The following is a 13,032-nucleotide window of genomic DNA, read 5'->3' on the forward strand; positions in this document are numbered from 1 at the left end:
GACGTCAAACTAAAAAAACTGTCGATCAGTCGATCACTCTTATACTTTTTTTTTAATTTTTTTTTTTATTAATTGATTTATTTTACAATATTTTGGTCCTTTGACCTTTATTGCACTATTGTAATGAATATTGCTTGATGAAGTGTATGTAAAATAAATAAATAAATCATCATTATGCAGCAATTTTTGGTCTTCAGATTTTTAAAGTGCTTTAGCTACTGTGCTGTGTCATATTTCCCAGCGAAAAAGAATATTTGATTGCATGTACAGTAGGGGTGTGAATCTTTCAATATCTCACGATTTGATTTGATTTCGATTCATGGGGTCATGATTCGATTCAGAATTGATTCTCGATTCAAAACGATTTCCGATTCAAAATTGATTCCTGATTCAAAATATAGGTGGTGTAATTTCAGGATCTACTTCAGTCTGTTTTGTCAGCGGCATATTATGTTATGAAAGCAAAGTGTGGAGGTTTTATTATGTACAACCTTTTTTGTTGTAGAAAACCTTTCTCCCAAGTGTTGGGAATCAGAAAGTGAAAAAATAAACATTGTAATTATTGTAGTTAAAAAAAAGTCCCATCGTTTTTTTTTTTTGCAGTTGTTTGTGTATCCCATTATCTGTGCCATTCTGCAAAGCAGCTCCTATCTGTGATGATGCAGAGGGCCACATCACTCTCCTGACACTTCAGAGAGGGGCCTGATTCTCCTGCCTGCTCTACCTGCAGTGAGCAGTTTACATCCATATGAGGCCCTGCTGCTTGTTAGACTGTCTCCTGATTTACCCTTGTCTCATTATTATTATTATTATTATTATTATTATTATTATTATTATTATTATTATTATTATTATTATTATTATTATTATTATTATTACTGTTATTAATATTATTATTGGGACTAACAGCGTTTATTCTAATGCACAAGGCGCTACCAATAACACAGAGCGTTAGATACAGCAGGATTAGGCCAATCACAGTGCAGTTTGCTCCAGATCACGTGTGGCATACGTAAGCGGATACAAAGCGTCAGCTCGTCTTCCGATTGGTGGACAAGACCGAAACAAACCGCTGACCTCCCCATGGAACCATGGGAAACCAATATGGCGTTTAGCATCGCCGCTAATGTACTGTTATCATCGAAATATGGATAAAATATGGACGGAAGACACCCAATATCGTATCTATCATTATGGATTATTGAACAAGGACCCGTAAAAACACCTGAAATCCCAGGCTCGATACTGAGGCTTCTAAAAGAGCTACGATGCATCGGAGACATCCCTCTGAGCGGCACAGCCGGCAGCTCTCACCGGCGAAAAAAGTAAGGCGATCCGACAAAAACTATTAAGACTTTTCTAAATGATAGTAATTTTAGACGGTTAAGAATAAGGGCTATAAGTGTTTAGGGCTTTTGAATCGATTCTGAATCGTTAAAAACGAGAATCGATATTCTTATGTGAATCATTTTCCCCATCCCTAATGTACAGTAAAGTAAATCAACCAAACATTTGACCGGACAGCTACAGAGTAACTCTCCTCACACGCACAAAGCTGGCAGCCTGTAACAATGGTGCAAAGACCAGCTCAGAGAGCATGCTGTTGCTAGCTCGCTAACTAAATCGTAGCTCTGTGTGGCAAAAAGTTGTTGACTCATTGATGAGTGTATGTTGTGATTATATTGGTTGAACTTGGTTGGTACAAGCTTGTGTAATGGCTCATCATTCATACGGGAAGAAAACATGATTGGATTTTGCTACAGGAATACAGAGAAATTGAGTTATTATATTTTTTTGCCATGCATTGTCACACAGGTGCACAATGTTCAAATGTTGAGTTTGAACTCTTTCCAGGACCAGAACTGCGGTCGTAAAGGTTTTAAATTGCATTTTTAAGTTCATTTGGACTTAAAGCATGTAGTAAAACTTCTTCCTATTATCATTTTCACACAGTGGGATTGGTTTGTTTACCTACTGTCATCGCTAATGGCGATCCGGCAGCCAATACCAAAATCCATTTGTTTGTTTTTTCTATATTTGTTAGTAAGCACTCGGCAGGGTGAATCAAGGCTCTGACCTTTATTACAAGTGAAACATTAACTTTACTGTACTAGTGAAATTTGATGTTAGTAAGCTATTGTAAATAATTATCTGCCCTGAATCAGAGTGACCAGTGTAGAGTGTGTTTGTCTTAATACTCCTGTAGTTATGAAGAGACTTGTTAGTGCAGGCTGTCAGCTGCAGGGACAAGATAGGATCTGACAGGAAATTTGCCTACTGGGTTGATGTAGCTGCAGATTAATGATGAGGAAGACACTGATAAAGCCAGTGTGGAACTAAATCTGTCCTGATGTGTGTAATAGAGAATAGCTGTTGTGTGCAAGTGTGCATGTTCTGTGTGTATCTACAGTCCCTAAAGATAATAAAGTTGAGGTGTCAGTATGTTTTGTATGCAGGTATCATATAGGGTGTGTTTATGTTCACGTGTGTTTATCAGTCTTATCTTTTTAGTGCCAGATCATGCAGCCGCACAGTCTCATTATCCTAATCTTCATCTCCATTACTCCCCTGTTCTCCCCTCAGGCTGGACATTTAAGCACACACACAGCCTCTCCTGATCTCATGATGGAGTTATTCTGTCCCAGTGCTCTATAATTCACACAGGGCACCACAGTTCAGCCACTCCTCCCCCGGTGTTCCCCTTCCTTTTTTCCTTTAAATGACGTGACAAAGAGTTGGCATCAGCACCTTTAGAAACAATACTTGAAATGTTCCAGCCTTCTGTTTATTGAGGACAGTTCCAGGACCCAAGAGGAGATCATAGTAATCAGCAAATTACTGTGACGAACTTTGCAGCTAAAATAAGGCTGCTGGCCACAGATATCAGCAGAGGTTGAAGGTATAAAACAAGGTTAAATTATGATTTATTAGCCCGACTAATAGCCCAAAGAATCAGTTTAGGCTTGTGTCCCATAGGGCGGATGTTAAAACATACTACCGGCCAGCTTCTGATCTCATTATTTGGCTATTTTTTCTCACTGCTCTCTAATTCACATAGCTCAACCACTCCTCTTTTGTTTCTTTACTCTTTGTTTTTGGCCCTTTATGCAAAAGCAAATTCATTCTCTCCAGTCTCTCACAACCTTTTTGGAGTTAAATCGTTTCTATTGTGTGTAACAATGCACATTTTAATGACTAAAATAAAAAAACATTGTCTTGATAAGAACATCCCTGATCACAAACATTAACAGGTTGAGCCCTGAGGATACTTTAAGCTGCTACAGTTGTTGCTTTGAACTGTGAGGCTGTTCTATATTTTGGTAGACCACAACTCTGTCTCCTTGTGTTTGGTTTGGCTCATTCCTGACTGAAGTAATCACAGGGCCTGTAGTTCACTCACAGGAGAGAGAGAGAAAAAAGAGAAATGATGGAGTGATGAGTGGGGGACTGAAGGAAATAAGGACATATGCATCTGGATTCACTTTGGACAATTTTATCCCCCCTGCCCTCCAAACCCGAGACCCCAATTTTCATGGTGCCTCCTTTGAGGTGCCATTCCATCGATGAGGGGAGAAATATTTGCCTACGAGCAAGTGTCATTCTTAAGTTTCAGGAAGTGCCTTCACCTCTTGGTCTAGACATCCCCTCATGACTAAAACTTTTATTAGGGCAGGTACATGCAGAATTGGTGGCCTGGATATTAAATTTTTTGATAGTTTTAGTAAAATATGGAAGGGCTGGGTAACTCAGGCTGAGTTATTCTTGATAAGCAGCAGCATCGAGTATCAGTTTTCAGGTTTCTATTCAAACTACTTCAAGTTTTGGACCTGCCATTTATAATTTTCTGAGAATGTCTGAGAAGTTTAACTTCTTTTTGAATGATGGAAAACCTTGACTTCCTGTCTCATTCCTGTCCTGATGGCCTAAAGGCCCTGGCGCACAAACCGACAATTAGCCATTGGTCAGTGTTAGGCTGTTGATGCATCTGTCGCCCTGTTGTGTCGGACATGGAGGAGCCCGTCAGCGAATTTAGCTCCGTGCACGAGAAGAGACATGTTAAGTAAACAAAGAGATAAGTGAATAGAGAGTGAGACTGAAACAGACTTGTTACATCAGGTAACATTGTTTTTCTTTTGCAGAAACATTTCCTGGTGGTTTGTGTTATTGTTTAGTTGCCCACGGTAAATGTGCTTCATTTCTGGACTTTTATTGCCTTTATTACAGTGCAGCTCAAAAAGGACAGGAAAGGGGGAGAGAGAATGGGGACACGCAGCAATGGCTGCAGATTGGAATCAAACCCAGACCACTGCGAAGGACTCAGCCTACATTTTTAACATTGGTTTACGTTGTTGATGTGCTAACTGAATAACCAGGGTCATAATGGTCTTCTGGTTTCCCTTCTTTAATGATGATTACAGATGACCGCCGTCTACTATGGAGGTTTTTTTTTTTTTAAATGTACATGGTTTTTGGCATTAGGATGTTATTTTTTGCTGTGTGTTCTTTTGCAACTTTTTAGCTAAGACACAGTTGACAAGAGGTGACAAAACACTGTTAGTTTTCTGATCTCGGTTTGGTGTGTCTGGGTTTTAAAACACATGAGCAATTCTGTGTTATGCTGCAAATTTCAAGAAGTCTGAATTCATAGCAAAACAGAATATCTGACCACCTCTAATCACACAGGCGCTGTTATTTTGACAAAGCCTTCCTAACTCAGTCATTCAGTGTGAAGTTGAAGATGAGGTAAACAGACAAAGATGTTAGTGACTCACAGGCACTCTTTTGCCCTGACTGAGGCAGATGGCCCTGAAGATAATGCCATTAAGTGGAAAAAGAAATTGCAACTATTCAAATATTATCTGCACCTCTCTGTGGTATGTGGTTGCTTCTTTGTCTAGTGCTCTGTTTCACCGTCTGTCTCCTAATACTCCTCTATAGTCGTGCATTTAGGTCTGGAATGATGAATGGCTTTCTTTGATTTGTGCAGATGCGTCTTTGGCAGAGAATGGGGTGTAATGTATATAATCAAACTCAGAAGGCACTAGTTATTCTCTTTCTCTCCCTGTCTGTCTCTCTTTCTCCATCTGCTGCTGCAGATGTATTGCTTTGTGGCACATCATTGATACTCTGATGGCTGAAATTGCGTCCACATTGCCTTTGCAGACACCAACTCCCCATGAGACAAAAATTAATGATGGGCTCGCCAATGTGTTTTCCACAGTCATTATTCCAGCGTAATTAAATCTGATCAATACTAAATCAAATTTTGCCCCATAAGATAGTGAATCTGATGCACGTGAAATCAAATCTCGAGGGGGCCTGTTTCTTCACTTACATGTCCGGTGGATATCCATTTCACTAGCAAATTATGATATGAACCAGGCCTCTGGGAGTCTTTGCATTGTGTCCTGTGCAACAGGGTAATGCTTACTGAATGAGTTTTATTAATAGATGCAGCCATGATGGGACTCCATTGATCACTGACATCTACTGGTGAGACGAGCTTAATATTTATGATCTACTCTGTATTTTTAGTTTCTTTAGAGACTTATTGTGAGTTTAACTGAAGATCAGTAACAGGAAGTACATGGAGGAAATGTGAGGTTCATAGAAATGTAGATCACATCAAACCAGATACTGTAGAGGGAGGGCTGCTGTTTGCAGATCTAATTAGCTACATGATATAAAACAAAACAAAAAAAGCGGGAATTGCCTAATACCAAACATCAGATCAACTCTGCCAGATCTGGTGGACCGCAAGATCCAAAATGAGAAAGAAATGAGTAACAGGGTCCAAGAGAGACCAGATGTCCCTAACAGGGCCCTGCAGGTTCTCAGCCAAACACCATCAAGCAGATGATTGCATATTAGGTCACACACACACGCACGCATCGATTGGGAACATTGCAACAACATTGTAACGTCCTGCACGAAGCATCACTAATCAAGAATTCATAAATGTCTTGGTCTGTTTACTTATGCTCTCTAGAATCTGAAGACTGGAACTAGTTTTTTTTTAATCTCTTTTTAAAATGTTTCATCTTTCTTTAGACATCCTGTCTGCACACGTGCATATTCTCCTGCACCCACTCACATGTATGCTACCAGCATTTCCAGGTCCACATTCATAACCCAACAGGTGTGCGTGCATACACACAAATTTGCACCACATGCTCACCAGTTTTTTATTCAATGCGATATGCTGGGAGCAGTGTTTTTACAAGGCAAAACCCCTGAACCATGTCCACTCAGCTTCCTGTATGAAAAAAAAGTCCCTTCACCTACCTGGCTGCAGTACGTTATGCTCTAAGGCTTATAGCTGGCTTTTCTACTCAGGGTACAGTAGCAGATGACACAAGACATCGTAGAATGGGACTGACAGAAAGGTTAAGGCTACAATTCAGGTTTAAAATGTTTTATGGCTGGACCAGGTTTAATGCTTCTGCCAGATGAGCCACCAGGAAACCCTCACCTTCTCTGGGACAGCTGTGTGTGGATGCACCAACATCAGACAGATCAGCATTCATATTGCCATCATTTCCAGAATTATTTAAAATAAACTCTGTGCTCTTTACAGGTTGAATTACATACTTCTTATTCATGAAGTATTGTGAAATGAGATGCAGTCACGTGTAAAACTGCATTGTCTAGTTGTGCCACTTTCAACCGTGTCTCAGCAATCTTTAGCTAAAATTATTATTGTTTATTACTATTCTTTTTTAACATTATTTTGGGGGATAGATGTAGCGTGAAAGGGGGAAGAGAGAGGGGAATAACATGCAGCAAAGGATCAGGATTGGAACTGACCCTGCGCCCACCGCAGCCTTTGAACATGGTGCACCCACTCTACCAGGTGAGCTACTGGCTGCCCCTAAATTTATTATTTTTAATAGTTGTTTTGAAAGGTGCCAGTGCTGTTTTATTTGTGGTTGCTGAGATTTTAAAAATATTCAACTTTGGGTAAAATGACACACATCCCTTTTTTTTCTTTTTTTTTGCAAATCTTGTATATGTCCCTGTTTTATCTTTCAGTGTCCCCTCTCTAAATTGAACATTTTCGTTGGTCCATGAATGCAGCATGAGCACCATAACCAGTAGTTTGAGGAGTTTGAGTCGCAGGGTTAATAATTGACCTAGCAATCCAGTCAGAGATGATCAGATCACATCTAAAAAAGTTTGACTTTCACTACGCCTGCTTCATCTGTCCCCAGAGTATGGTCTGGGCTTCAAGATTGCTATGATAACTGCACGGTGTATATATATATATATATATTACAATATTGCTCCAAATGAATGGCCTAGCTCTGAACATAAAATCAATTTGTGACTGCAAATGTCTTGATCATAGTGGGCTGCCACAAATAAATGAATGAATGTCCGGGAAACTCTGAGTAGTGTTGTGGTATACTGGCGGCAGTAGTTGTAGTGATTACTCAGGGGAAAATGGATGGTACAAGGTATCTGTTTTTGCCACTGTGAATCACTGTAGAGCTGCCAGCTGTGTAGATTAGTTATATCAGCAGCAGACAGAGAAGCAGACAGAGATCAGGCGGTCGACAGACATCAGCAAGTTTGTTTGTGAATTCGCTGTGTGGATTCTTTGAGTCTGCCTTCTGTGGCATTCCAGTAAGCCGAATCAAAATGACAGGATTTGTCACGTACATTGTAAAACACACCAGTTTCTTTTAGAGAGTTTACTGACCGAGGAGGGGAAATAATTCTTCGTTTGTTCTCTTAAACCCAGTTCCTATAGCTCTCATGTTGCAACATGCAGCAGGCACAGTGAGCAGGGATTAATAGTAACGATAGCAGAGCAATGTGTTTTCCTGTGCGTGTATATGCGTGTGTGTGTGTGTGTGTGTGTGTGTGTGTGTGTGTGTGTGTGTGTGTGTGTGTGTGTGAGGCATCTGTTGCAGGTTTCAGGCACATGTTGTGGGATTAAGGAATTAGCTGCAGCAAATAACCTCATGCACACGCACACACGCCATATTTACACCCTCAGACCTGCACGCATCCACACATGTTCCGCCAGCGTGTGAATCTTGTAAGCCTTATCTAAATTCGTATACTTTTTCTCCACCGCTCTTCATCTCTGTTATCTTTATTGAATCTTGGTGACAGCTGTGTGAAAGAAAAGGTATCTTAGGAACAATGGAAGTTGCCTTAATGTTGGGGTTACATTAGTAAAAGATAAGGTAATAGGACGGGGAAAGCCAAGTTGTCAGAGACTCCCTCTCTGTAAAAGGATACACAGAAAAGAACAGCGGGCTTTCCAGTGTTGCCACTGGGTTCAGGTTCTAGCTAATCAACGGTGCACACAGCCGTGACTGTTCTGTTCCAGGGGACTGCAGATGGAGGGAGGGAGGGAGGGGTGGACAGGATGAGGGTCCTGCCTGAAATAGGGGTATAAGGGTAGAAAGACGGGGAGAGTGCATGTGGTTGTGTGATTGAGGTGTGTGTGTGTGTGTGTGTGTTCATGTTCATGAGCCTCAGTGACTTTGTCTTTGCTGTGCAAATCCCGAGGGCCGTGTGTGTGCGTGTGCGTGTGTGCGTGTGTGCGTGCATGTGTGTGTGAGAGAGAGAGAGAGTTAGTTCTACATGTAGATGAACAAATTATGTCAGAGGTACCAACTCACTTAATAGTTGAGTTAAGTGAGTTGTGTTTCTGAGGCTGTGGTATAATCACTATCAGATGTTTGGGTGGAGGAGAGAGACAGACGGAAAGAGACAAAGTGTGTGTGTGTGTGTGTGTGTGTGTGTGTGTGTGTGTGTGTGTGTTTGAGTGTGTGTAAATGAGAACGCACAAAGAAGGACAAAATGGAAGGAAGACAGATGGACAGAGAAAGAAAATTTGATATGACTGCAGTATGTGCATGACAGTGAATGCTAATATGGGACGTGCTTCTAAATGCTGATATTATTCCAAACAAATGTATACACTCATTCAAAACACTCCAACTGTATTTGACCTTTCACAACTCAACTTAAACCTGATTCTTTTGGTGCACCTCTACATTTTGTCATTTTTTTAGCGCTTCTACACTTTAAAAAAATGATTTTGTCCCAACTACAGTAGTGTATTTCAGGTATGAGGGGATTTGATTTGCTGTGTCAGTGCTGAAACATCAAACTGATGCACGCAAAGGGAACAATTTTTCGTCTAATGCCTTTAGTTTAATTTGACCAACTCTGCCTTATATCCCAAAATTGAAATGAAGTAAATCTGATCGCTTTACAATGGCAAGTTACAGTTGAATACAGCTCTGATTGGCGTCACCAGCCTGAATCTCGAAACTTGTGGGTGGCATGTTTAGTTTTGCTGCATATAAAGGTGTGTTGCAGCAATTGAGTGTGCAGGCTCTACTTGTATTCAGCGGGGCCATGTCCTAATCATTGTCAGATGGTGGACAGAGTCCTTGCGTCTGGAGTCATTTACGAGGCCTGCGGCCGCCTGGAGGGGAAAAAGGGGGGAGAAATCCACCCAACGAGGCTGTCCTTTGTTGTCTGAGAACTTGTGAGATGGAAAATAGGTAGCAAATGATGGAGAATTAGTGGCCAGCTAACAGATTTTATATGACAAACTAATGTTTTGTTGATGCTCAGTGACAATGTTAAAATGTTTGTGTTGGGTTATTATTTCATTTAGAAATGGCTCATGTTTTATTTATTGAGGAGGGAAAAGCACGTTCGCACATACTCATCACATTTTACACCAACACTTGAGCTGCATCAGATGTGGATTTTGATGTAAAGTATTTGTCTAGTGTTTGGCAGTATAGTATTAACTTGTGTCCAATATTTCATTTATATAGTGGTTTATGCAGTGAATTCCCTTGTGCATGAGGATGGAAGAAACTATCATTAAAAATTAAAAAATAAATTAGTTGAAATTCCAAATATTCCTTAGAATAGCTTATAGCAGTTTCCAAGGCATACATTTATTTGTGCCATGATTAAAACATCTGCTGCCACATATTGATTTTCTTGTTTTTTGGAGCTTGACCCCCATTAGGAGAGCTATTAGAATTTATACACTGACAGGTTATTCAATGCACCGCACTCTCTGAGCTACACGGGGCAAAGACAGAGCAGCAGAAAGCCGGATGCCATGAAAATGAAACTTAATGGTTCCTAACGTTTGCTTCACGTTTGCCTCTGCGCTGCATTGAAGGACCTACAAAAACGTCTGAATTTAAAGAGGGGACACAGAATGACTGACTCAAAGGAAACAAACACACAAAAAAAAGTGGAAAATTTGCTGACCTAACCTTACCCCGGTTGTCAGCTGCTGTAGATAGACTTTAATTTTGTGAGAAACACTGAATTGATATATTAAAATAGACAGTGACTACTCACCCGTTCATATGACCAACTTCTTCTCTTGTGTTAGTGGCTTATCTTGTGAATATCATTCGTCATGAATTTAAGTGTGAATATGTCTAACAAAAAGGCCACTTAGTGTTGAGAAACATGGTTTAAACAGTGTCCATTGTAAAAGGAGGACACTGTTGGTTTCCTTGATTACTAACTCCTGTTCATACTTGGCTCATATAGTGAGAATATTTTCCTTTGCCAGTGATGTTATTGCTCTAAAGTTGTTCTGTTGCCAGGAACTTGACTCAGCTACATATGCTGTTTGACATCTTGTCACTTCACAAACTGGCAAAAAATTGCTTAGAAATGAGGCACACGCTCATAAAATAGTAAAACAATCCATTTGGCCGAAGTTGCTATTCTGTTTTAAGATTTAATAAGTTCAGACTGGCACAGACAAATGTGAGGGGCTCTGTGGGGTGAACTTAAACTCAACAGAGGTAGGTGAAGGATGTCAAATAAAATATAAATGGAATATTCAGCATGCAGCTGGTTAAACAATGAATGCCTTAAGAGATAGACTAAAATAGCCCATGTTAAAATACCAAGAGTGTGGAGAGTTTTTGAGACGTTTCCATATCGTACAGCCAAGAAGTGTGAAGACTGCGTATGTCTGGGTAGGTTTCTGCGTGTTACTGTTATTAGCAAAATGCTGTTCTTCTGCAGCTGCTTTTTACTTTTTTTCTTTCCCCTGGAAACTCTCAATCACTACTACTACTAATACTTACTTGGATAAGATACTTGTAGATCCTGAAATGCAGTATTATTTTCACTGTAAGTTTTGACTTCACAGCTTGGTTGGCAGGGATGCTACTGTGCCATGCGAATTGCAAGAGCAGATTCCAAACCTTTTCCTGACCCTTTGCAAATGTATGTAATTAAGCAATGAAAACTAGTTTGAGCTGATCCACAGCCAGGCCTTCTGCTGCAGGAAATTAAGGATAATCTGTAGGCTGTGGATGCTATTTGTTGCCACAAGGCGTTCTCAAGGTGAAGTGGCTCTGCTTTAAGATTGGTTTTCATCCCGTATGAATTAGTTTTGCATGTTTGTTCCCTGACTGTGCCCTTCTTGTTGCCTCTCTGTGTTGTTTTCTTGTCTGCTTGTGTGTCTGCTGTCTGTTTTTTATTCATCTATCTAATAATAACCCTGACAGGCTGGCCATCCATCCAGAGGAAAAAACATGCTGTTTTAAGTCCCTGCCATCAAATAAGGATGAACAGAATATACTGTATATTATAGCTGAAAATATAATTATAGAAATGAAATGTGGTAAATGAGACCTGAAAACATTAGTCGATGCACCCTAAAGTAACAAGACAATCAGCTTCGTTGTTAGCATGCAGTTTGCACATTAGCAATAATAGCCATAATAGAAAAAAGAATATCTTTCTATATGGCTACACTGTTACTTACAGTTATAAGGTCATTGTAGATTTGTGATACACCTCTTTCCTTTGGCATATCTGGCACTCAACCTTTGGGGGTCATCTTTGCAAATTTTGAAACTTGACTTTTTTGACATCTTGTTAGTGTATCTACATGCCTGTCAAGTGTATTCAAACTGTCCCAGTTTCAGTGCTGGACTACTGGTGACTGGCGTTATATGAGAGCGAGTCAGAGTCACAAAACTCTCAAAAAGTTTAAATGTCCTTGTCAGAAAAATACTAAGACGTATTCCTTATTTAAAGTTGTTGTTTTTTCTACAAAACAAAATTCAGCAACAAAATCGATAATTTATCATTTATACTGCATTTCACAAAACGACTTAGGCTTTTTTTTATACATATATATATAATATAAACATTGTGTGCCGTAAACATATAAGCCTTTAATGTATCTAATCATATAAGACAAAACACCACTTTCTATAAATGATTCACTGATTAAGTTTTTGTGTACTGGCACATTGTTATGTGGCATTATGGTTTCAGGTCATCCGTACGTCCCATTCTTGTGACCACAGTATCTCAAGAAAGCCTTGAGGGAGTTTTTTCAAATTTGGCACAAATGTCCACTTGCACTCAATGATGAATTTATTGAATTTTGGTGGTTAAAGGTCAAGATCACTGTGCCCTTGTTTCATTGTTGTGAACGCTATATCTCAAGAACACCTTAAATTTAGTACAACCAAGAATGAACTGATAAGAATTTGGTAGTTGAGGGTTCAATGTCAAGGTCACTGTGACCTCCAAAATGATGATTCATACACGAATTATGACAGAGTTTCACACAGCTGTCTAATAGGCTATAATTATGAAGTGATGACATTTTTATACCTGAAAAGTCAACTTCACTGTGGCATCATAATGCTCTACAAAAACACTTTTCTGGCCATTGCTCAACGACATTTGCTCGGATACTGAATAAGTGACACTAATCTTGGGTGCCCACCTTCAAACTTTACTAATTGCATAGATCTTTTGTGCTGCCAGTTGAAAGATGTGTGTGAAGCATCCACCTTTTCACAGACATGGATGTAAACTGTAAGTGCAACTTGACTGGTGTACGAAGGCCTACAACCACAAAGTAGTAAATCTAGTTGATTCCAATTTAAGGAACTCAAGGGAACACTGTTATACTTTTACTAAACCATGTAAACAAACTGTTTTGAATTTTTGGCCATAATCACATTATTATGTCCTTGTAAACATAGCTGC

The 13,032-nt window shown here is 39.7% G+C and overlaps 1 protein-coding gene across 8 annotated transcripts in view; it reads left to right on the plus strand.

Annotated features, from left to right (window-relative positions):
* The window catches only part of bmpr1ba (bone morphogenetic protein receptor type 1Ba), a 90,865-nt gene that overhangs the window by 6,700 nt on the left and 71,133 nt on the right, over positions 1-13,032 (plus strand). The window contains exon 1 of one of the 8 annotated variants that reach the window (XM_088076691.1): positions 1,132-1,325. The exons of the other annotated variants lie outside the window; for them this stretch is intronic. The gene's annotated coding sequence lies outside the window, so the exon portion shown is untranslated. Of the gene's footprint in view, positions 1-1,131; positions 1,326-13,032 lie in introns of those variants that run through there. 8 annotated transcript variants of the gene reach the window in all.

This window comes from Plectropomus leopardus, chromosome 4 (assembly GCF_026936395.1).
Source record: "Plectropomus leopardus strain MGB_pleo_1.0 chromosome 4, ASM2693639v1, whole genome shotgun sequence".
In the NCBI taxonomy this organism is placed as follows: domain Eukaryota; kingdom Metazoa; phylum Chordata; class Actinopteri; order Perciformes; family Serranidae; genus Plectropomus; species Plectropomus leopardus.